This window comes from Apium graveolens, chromosome 5 (assembly GCF_009905375.1).
Source record: "Apium graveolens cultivar Ventura chromosome 5, ASM990537v1, whole genome shotgun sequence".
In the NCBI taxonomy this organism is placed as follows: Eukaryota; Viridiplantae; Streptophyta; class Magnoliopsida; order Apiales; family Apiaceae; genus Apium; species Apium graveolens.
Genome location: NC_133651.1, coordinates 61,733,137 through 61,740,451, shown reverse-complemented (window position 1 = coordinate 61,740,451; position 7,315 = coordinate 61,733,137). Strand labels below are relative to the sequence as shown.

Sequence of the window (7,315 nt, the reverse complement as noted above, 5' to 3'; positions counted from 1 at the left end):
GACTAGGCTGATGTTTATCCTCTTGGCAATGCTTGCACCACCTGGCCAATCAGAAAGAATACTTTTAGTTTTGTGAATTTTAGTAATATCTTTTTTTTAGGAGCAAGTCTAGAGTTTTTTAGGGAACCATAGATTTAGAATTTTTCTTTCGATTTTTCACCCTTTCTTTTGCGTGTTTTAAATTCTTGCACTAATTTGCTACTTGATTCCTATCCTGTTTATGCGTACTACATGGATTAGAGATAATTCATCTAGGTTAGTGAGACCAATTGAACGTACTTCCTCAGAACCCGTAGAAATTCTTGAACTCGTAGTAAACATGGAAGTTTCTCTTAAGGATCGTTGTTATCCCGCCCGTTCGGCCCAACCTTCTTGTATTACTCTTCCACCGGTTAATGGTAACAATTTTGAAATTAAAGGTAATCATATTAGCATGTTACCTAAATTTACCGGGAGTGAAGGTGAGGATCCGTATCTTTTTATTCATGAATTCGAGGAGGTTTGTGCCTTACAAAAACTCCAGCAATTGACCGAGGATTCCATTAGGATTAGATTAATCAATTCCTCTCTTAAAGAAAATGCTAAAAAATGGTTATATAGCCTACCGGATAATTCTATTTCAACTTGGGAGGGATTCATAGTCATTTTTCTAAAAAAATATTTTCGAAACCATAAGACTACGAGACTTACAAATGAGATTAATCAATTTCATCAAAAGGAAAACGAGTCTTTTTGGAAATATTTTGATAGATTTAAAAATCTTTTGTCCCAATGTCCCCACCACGGAATAGAAAAGTGGAGACTTTGTAAGATTGTTTACGAGGCCTTAGATAGTTCTACAACCATATTGTTAGAGTGTATGTGTCAAGGAAAATTCATGGAAAAAGACAAGGATCAGGGTTGGGAGTTTTTTGAGGAACTAGCGGAAAAGACCATGTTATGGGAGTCTACTAGGGAGCCGAATAGGGAGCCTAGTAAGGATAATGAAACACTCAGTTCATTAGCTAACAAAGGCTTGCATTTAGTTGGTAATTCTATAGGAACCGAAGTAAAGTTAGCTACTCTCACTAGAAGATTAGAAGCTTTAGAAACCACTAATGCCCCTTCCCAAGCGTCTATGTGTGTGAACTATAACTCTAATAGTCATGGACCTCAAAACTTTCAAGAGTTTGAGCAATTGAATGCTATGTTTCAACCTTGACCTAGGAATGACCCTTTTGCACCCACATACAATCCCGGGTGGAAGAACCACCCGAATTTTTCATGGACCTAAGGCCAAAACTACCAATCTCCTCAACCCACTTTTCAAAAGCCTAATCCAAACTCTTACCCCACTTCTAGTCAAAATCCTTATCCAAACCCAATTCAAGCACCCTTGAATCCTCCCGGATTTAATGATTCGGATAAGAGACTTAATTCCTTAGAAAAGAGTATTGAGGCTTTGCTAAAATCTCAAACTAATTTGACTCAATCTCAACAAGCCTTCATGCAAACCATGACCCAAGATAGAAAATTATTGAATTCTAATGCCCAAGCCATATCTAAGTTAAAGGTTCAAATGAGTCAATTAGCTAACATGATTTGTGAGCGCGAGAAGAATAAGTTTCCAAGTCAACCCGAGGTGAATCTTAAATTTCCGCTTAATCAAAGATGACATGATGTAAACGCCATCATCTCTCTATGGTCGAGAAATCAAGTGAGAAATCGAGTTGGTGTTGATGCTAACGAAGAAGAGAATTCGAGTTCGGAACCTAATCCCTCACCTTTGAGTCCGAGTCTAGATCACTCGAAGCAACCCGAGAATTTCGAATCTAGCGAAACACCTCATTCGATTGCACCACCTTCGAAACCTAGCCCCGATATGTCTAACCAAAGAGTCTTTACGCTGAAAGCTCCGTATTCTCAACGACTTATTTCGAACAAACAATCGGCTCAAGTAGACAAGATCTTAGAAGTTTTCAAGCAAGTTAAGGTCAACATTCCTCTTTTAGATGCCATTCAACAAATTCCTTCATATGCTAAGTTTCTAAAAGAGTTGTGTACTCATAAATGAACCACTCATGTTTCTAAGAAAGCCTTTTTGACATCTTAAGTTAGTTCGATTCTCTCGAATGAAATTCCCGTGAAATATAAGGACCCCAGTTGTCTTACTATTTCTTGTGTCATAGGCAACACTTTTGTTGACAAAGCTTTACTTGACTTGGGTGCTAGTATTAATCTTCTTCTGTATTCTGTCTACCAAGAATTAGGTCTAGGTGAACTTCAAAAGACCAATGTCACACTTCAATTAGCTGACCGTTCTATCAAAATTCCTAAGGAAATAATTGAAGACGTGTTGATTAAGGTTAGTGATTTTGTTTTTTCTGTTGATTTTGTGGTCCTAGAAACTGAGCCGGTCAAAAATCCTAAAAATCAAATTCCGATCATTCTAGGAAGACTTTTTCTAGCCACATCGAATGTGTTGATTAATTGTAGGAACGGTTTAATGAAACTAACATTTGGAAATATGACCATTGATCTCAATATTTTTCATGTCGGAAACCAACCCAATGACTATTTTGACCAACACATGGAAATTATTTTAATTGATAAAATGCTTGATCATGAAACCATGTGTGTCGATGATGCTTTTGACTTTTGCTTAAATCATTTTGGTCAAAATTGGGTTGATTCCGATTACACTAATGAGGTCAATGAGATGTTAGAGTCCACCATTCCTACAACTAACCAAGAGCTTGAACCACTCCCTTTGTCCATTTATCAAGCTAGTGAACCAATTGAGCCAAGTCCACCAGAATTAGAACTCAAACCTCTTCCTAACTATCTTAAGTACAAGTTTCTTGGTCCTAATAAATCTTTTCCCGTCATAATTGCTTCTAATTTGACCCTATATCAAGAAGAGGAACTTTTAAGTGTGCTTAAGGAGAATAAGGAAGCCATAGGTTGTAATATTTGGGATATATCGTGTAATTATTTTGCAAATAAATAAATATTATGCATGTTCCGTATTTATTCTATGAATTATTTGTTAAGTGATATATGTGTTTGGATGTTTAAAAATAATATAAATTGAGTATTTTAATTTTTATTTATCCAAAATAAAATATAGATAATTGTCATATCTTCCTTTTTATTTTTATGTTGATTTATGATTTTATACGAAATTTATGGATTTTATAAATTCTTTTTTCGAGTATTTATAAACTATATTATATAAACGGGAACCAGTCGACTTCACCCATTTTTACGTTTTTATAACCCAAAACTCTTCTGAGAACTCCTTCCTAACCTAATTGCAATATTCTGAGCATTTTCCATGTTTCGACTTTTTCGATCTGACGTACGGTTTGTCCTGTGCGGGTCCCGGCGTAATATTTTCGATACATTATTCGTTGCGGTAAATCAATAAAACTCGTATTTTCGATAAACAGGATCTTTTTATTAAACTATTATAATTATCACCTCGTAATACGTGTAACCAGGCGCTGAGACCAAGACCGAAGTATAAATTGTACTGATTTGGATAATTATCCCGAAAACCGCACCGTTTGGATCTGTTTTTATAAATAAACGTACCATTTTATATCTGGAATGATCCAACGGGATATCAATTTTCCACAATTATAAATAGTCGTACCGAAAATCATTTGCAAACAGTAATTATAGAATTTTCCAGAGAAAAACCCTAATTTCATTAAACCTTGTGAGAATCAAACTACAGTTTCAAGGTGTTATTGAAATCCGTTTGGAAAGCTCTGGTAACCAAAATGAAGGATTTGGAGTGTACTTTCAGATTCCAGAACATGTTCCACTGCAGAATCAAAGGTTTATTTATGTAATTTTATTTATTTTTGAATTATTTTGATTAAAAATATGAATTTTTGTTCGGATGATTGTTTGAATGATTTGATAATTGCATGTGGTAGAGCTTGTTTTCCTGATGATTTTCATATGTCATATGACTGATTTGGAGTTCAATAACATGTTCAAAATTGAGTTTAATTTTCAAATTTTAAAATTAGGGTTTATAACCCGTATGAATGTTCTTAATTGAAATTTAGGGCTTTTTGTTCTAGGGGTTATTAGATGTTGAAATATAGTGGGTTTTGTTCCTCATGAAATTTGCAATCGATTGGTGTATAGCTCGTTAACAGATGATTCATGGTTTGAACGGAGTTGTTTTTTGAAGTTTACGTCGAGTCACCGGAAACCGGCGAGTTTCTTGAGCTTTTTCCGACCAATTCTGGAAAGGGTTGTATGTTTTGATTGCATATACAAGTTGCTGGTAGCCTGTAGTTTAATTCTGGACAGTTTTGTGGCCTGAGGTGGCAGGAATCGTGTTCTCCGGCCACACTCCGGCGAGTCGACGGATGGGGTTTGCAAAACTGCAAACAGACCCTCGAATTTTGAAGAAGATGAAGTTCAGTCCCTGAACTTTCCAGAACTTGCAGATTTAGGATTCTTGTTTCTAAATTATTTAAAAATCATATTTCCTATTTATTTTAATTATAAAAATTCGTTTTTAATTACTGAAAATTCCAAAAATTATTTTTAATTCAAAAATAAATCTGAATTAATTAGTTAATTGATTTTAGTTAGTAATTAATTAGTTAATTGGTCAATTAACTCAAAAATTAATTGATTAATTAATTTAATTAATTATTAATTGATTTTAATTAATTATTTAATTAGATTTAATTATTTATTAATGATTTGAAAATTCCGAAAATAGTTTCGAGCTTTAAAATATTATTTTAAATTGTTTTCAAGGCTCGATAATTATTAGGAAATTATTTTGAAGCCAGATGTGGCCAACCGAACCCTGTTTATTGCTTTAAAACCTACCCAACGACCCGTTTTGACTCCGAAAAATGTTTTAAAAATCATATTAAATACACGAGATAAATATATTTATAAATTAATATATATAACACATGCATATATTTATACATAATATAAATATTTACAAGTTTTTATAGAATACTATGTAAAAATATATATATTTATATACACACTCTTCATATTTCATTAAATTATACATTAAAATAGATTTTTTTATATATTATATGTATATATATATATTATATTATTTTTTATTTAATATACACGAAAAGTACACAGAAAGTACACGACACAATTTGAATCGGATATGGGTTTCACATATGGGTACACGTAATCATTTCGGGTTGGATATGGGTTTTATGTTTACGTACACGAAACACAAAATTATACGACACGAAAGTTCACGACACGACCCGATTGCCCGCTCTATATGTGCTATATGTGACTTGTTTGTTTGACTGTCGGTCTATATGTTCAGTGTTTACTTGTTTTTAGCATAACTTTCAATCTGTTAGTCGGATTTGGGTAAAACGAAGGGTAAATAGAAGTATATACCAAACAGAATCGTATGAGTTGAGTATTGATAGATACTTATGTTATGTGAGCAGAAGAGGCAAGGCGTAGGAAAGGGAAACAGATAGTCGAGGAGTAGGAGATTGTGATTGAAAATTGGTGAAGTATAGCAAGCTAGTACCAGGAAAGTGTTCTGAACTTTCTCGAGATATATTGTAGTTTATTGATAGTCCTATATTGCAAGTGCTTTGAAGCACTGAACCCTAAACCTTGATTCCAGCTATTGATCTTTGAGCCGTAAACCTTATTACTTCTGAACCATTGATTGTTAAATCCCCGAATATGAACCACAGATATACGATACTACTCCACAAATACATGCAAACTAAATACCAAACACTGAATCAGATTGCTTACATATTCAAACCATTGCACCTTACGCTCTGAAAGACCAAATCCTTTTAACCTTGAAACTTTGATTCTTTTTTTATCCATTTCTTTCACCATTTGATAGCCATATTTCATTTGTGAAGATTGGAACCATCTAATTATTGGACATCCAATGTTGCTTATGATTTTTGTTTACTGCTTTACATTATTTATTCTGTTATTATGTTATGATTGGATTGTTTTATAAAATTGTGGACAAGATTCGTGGTCAGGCCAGATTGGTGGTCAAGTTAGGCCAATGTGTGTCTTGGATCCAGTAATTAGAGCAGAGCTGTGTGCCTTGCTCGGGGTTAGTGCGTGACTGATTAGCAGCCTAACCTTGGTTTTTTTTTGTAAAAATGAAAATATAATATCCAATTCTAAATCATTATTCATTGTTCACTTGTTACCATAACTCTTTTCACTTGATGATCATTATCCTCAGACTTGTCATTGTGACTTGCTGAGCTAGTTAGCTCATTTTTGCGATGTTGTTTATGTTCTTTTCCAGCTAAGAAGGAACTAGTCGGTAGCGAGGATCCCCAATCCAGTGCGAGAGCTAGGGGTCTAGGTTGATCGAGTTAAGCTAGCTAACAGCTTTTGAGATAGTTTAAGTCTGTAAAAGTTTGTAATAATGTTTAATATTCAGTTCAGAGTTTGAATAGTTGGGATTTGGATGTTTGTAATATAAAGTGTGTGTGTGGCTTGTGTACATACTTTAACCTGTTGCGGTCCGTGGTAGTTGGTAAGTAGGGTCACATCATGTTATTTTATCTTTATTATTATAAGCAGGTTATAAATAAGGGGTGTGTGTGTGGACCCCAAACTTCTGACCCGGATTTAGAGGGCACCACGGGTTTGGTATCAAAGCTACAGGTTAAAAGTCAGTGACACAAACCTAGGTTGACGGGAATGGGTAGAGGGTTAGGATTAGAAGTAGGAAGTAGCAAGATAGAACGTCGAGAGGTTGAGTGTGACGGTATAACATGTATTAGTATAATTCGCATTGTGATTTGAGATTCTTATATTGCGATATGATTTCAGATAGCAGCGATGGACGAGTCTTTCATCTCCGTACCAGCTGATCACTTAGAGCCCTCAATTGGAGGACCTTCTTCAGATCCACATCCTGTTGTTCCACCAGTGTTGGCTATTTTACCTCCACCTGTGTTGCAGCCCGTACCACTGCAGGCCATTCCACCCCCAGGCATGAGACCACCTATCAGAGGACCCCCACCTACTGATTCAGGTCTCACGAGTTACTCAGTTTCAGGTGTACCTTTTCAGTTCTCTTCCTATCATGTCCCATATCATCAGTTCGAGGCCTGCCTTATGGAGCAGCGATTCTTACAGGGTCAGATTTAGGAGTTATTACATATCATGCGTACCAGAGATATCGGGAGTGGTGAGAGGCGACTCAGAGAGAGGCTCCAGGTGTTTCGGAGAGCAGCTGCTGTGAGGATTACTGAGGCTACTCATGAGGATATCACCCCTGATTTTCTTGTGGAGTGGGCTAAGTGGGTTCTAGAGG

General features: G+C 35.3%; 1 non-coding gene across 1 annotated transcript; it reads right to left on the bottom strand.

The window, feature by feature from the left end:
- Window positions 1–682: 682 nt before the first annotated feature.
- Window positions 683–789, bottom strand: LOC141662999 (small nucleolar RNA R71). The gene has a single exon (XR_012551093.1). It is a non-coding gene; the product is annotated as a small nucleolar RNA R71 (small nucleolar RNA).
- Between the last annotated feature and the right edge of the window lie 6,526 nt (window positions 790–7,315).